This window comes from Myotis brandtii, unplaced genomic scaffold (assembly GCF_000412655.1).
Source record: "Myotis brandtii unplaced genomic scaffold, ASM41265v1 scaffold122, whole genome shotgun sequence".
Taxonomy (NCBI): Eukaryota; Metazoa; Chordata; class Mammalia; order Chiroptera; family Vespertilionidae; genus Myotis; species Myotis brandtii.
This window is the reverse complement of record NW_005354255.1, coordinates 1,656,688-1,657,860: the sequence shown is the minus strand read 5'-3', so window position 1 is coordinate 1,657,860 and position 1,173 is coordinate 1,656,688. Positions and strand designations below refer to the sequence as shown.

General features: G+C 54.1%; 1 protein-coding gene across 1 annotated transcript in view; it reads right to left on the bottom strand.

The window, feature by feature from the left end:
* The window catches only part of SLC39A3 (solute carrier family 39 (zinc transporter), member 3), a 7,138-nt gene extending 6,565 nt beyond the window's left edge, over positions 1-573 (bottom strand). The window contains exon 1 of the mRNA XM_014533665.1: positions 444-573. The gene's annotated coding sequence lies outside the window, so the exon portion shown is untranslated. The remainder of the gene's footprint in view (positions 1-443) is intronic.
* Between the last annotated feature and the right edge of the window lie 600 nt (positions 574-1,173).

The following is a 1,173-nucleotide window of genomic DNA, read 5'->3' as shown; positions in this document are numbered from 1 at the left end:
TATTTTTAAAAATTAAAGGAAATGTAAAATTCAGCCCCTCAGTTGAACTACCTGTATTTCAGGTGCTCAGTAACCATGCGAGTCTAACAGACACCATATTGGACAGCACAGAGAATGTTTCCATTGTTGCAGAATGTTCTATCAGATGGTGTTGTTCCATTGGTTCCCCACAGACCTCACGGAAAATCCGAATGCTTTCCCCCGAGGTGAAGGCTCCAGGCCATCAGCTCCTGCTTCACCGCACTCACTCTGGCCTTTGTGGTCCCTAAAGGGGCCAAGTCCATTCTTGCCTAGGTCCTTGGCATGGGTTGTACCCTCAGGCTGGAACATTTCTCTCTGTGACCTTCCAATGACATCTTGTCTTTCTAGTCACTACTTCCAGGACCCCAGAGAAGGGCCTCCCCTGGCCGACTTCCACCCTAAACTGTACCCCCTGTACCTACCCAGAGGCCTGGTGCACAACAGAGATTCAGTAACCGCTGCTGAACAAATGGATGTGCTGAAGCATGTGGACTTCCTCACATGACTCCGTGAGCCAAGGTGGAGCAGTGTTCCCTCTGGACCTGAAAATGTCACCGTTAGTATGAGGGGCCGTGGCTGCTCCGGTCCTCACGTTTTCGCCCAACCTCCCAGTTCTCACTGCCCAAACCCCCACTTCGGTGAGCTCTTCAGGTCTCAGCTCAGATGCCACCAGTTGGAGGTCTCTCCCACCCCACTGCCTGACATTTTTCTGGCATTATATGTGCTACAGAGAACTACATCATTTAAGTCCTGGAACGTCTGCACTGGCCCTCGCCTGCGGCATCTGTGGGGACAGCGACTCTGTTTTCCCTAGCCCAAAGCCAGGTACACAGTAGGCGCCCAATAAATATCTGCTGGGAGTCCCTATGACCCAGTCTGTGGAGTGGGGGTGAGGGTGGCCTCGACGCTCTCAAAGCAAGGGCTGAGCGGAGAACGGAGCGACTCATTCATTTATTTAGCACTTACTGAGCGCCTTCTGTATGCCCCGCGAGGCACCAGACGCCCCGCGGAGCACGAGGCTCACGTGGCCCCTCCCCAGAGGCGACAACTCACGCTCTGCAGGTGGGACCACCCGCAAATCACACACATCTCATCGATAAAGGTGAAGCCTGGGCGGACGCCTTGTACGGGCCTGGGTTAACGGGCTGGACA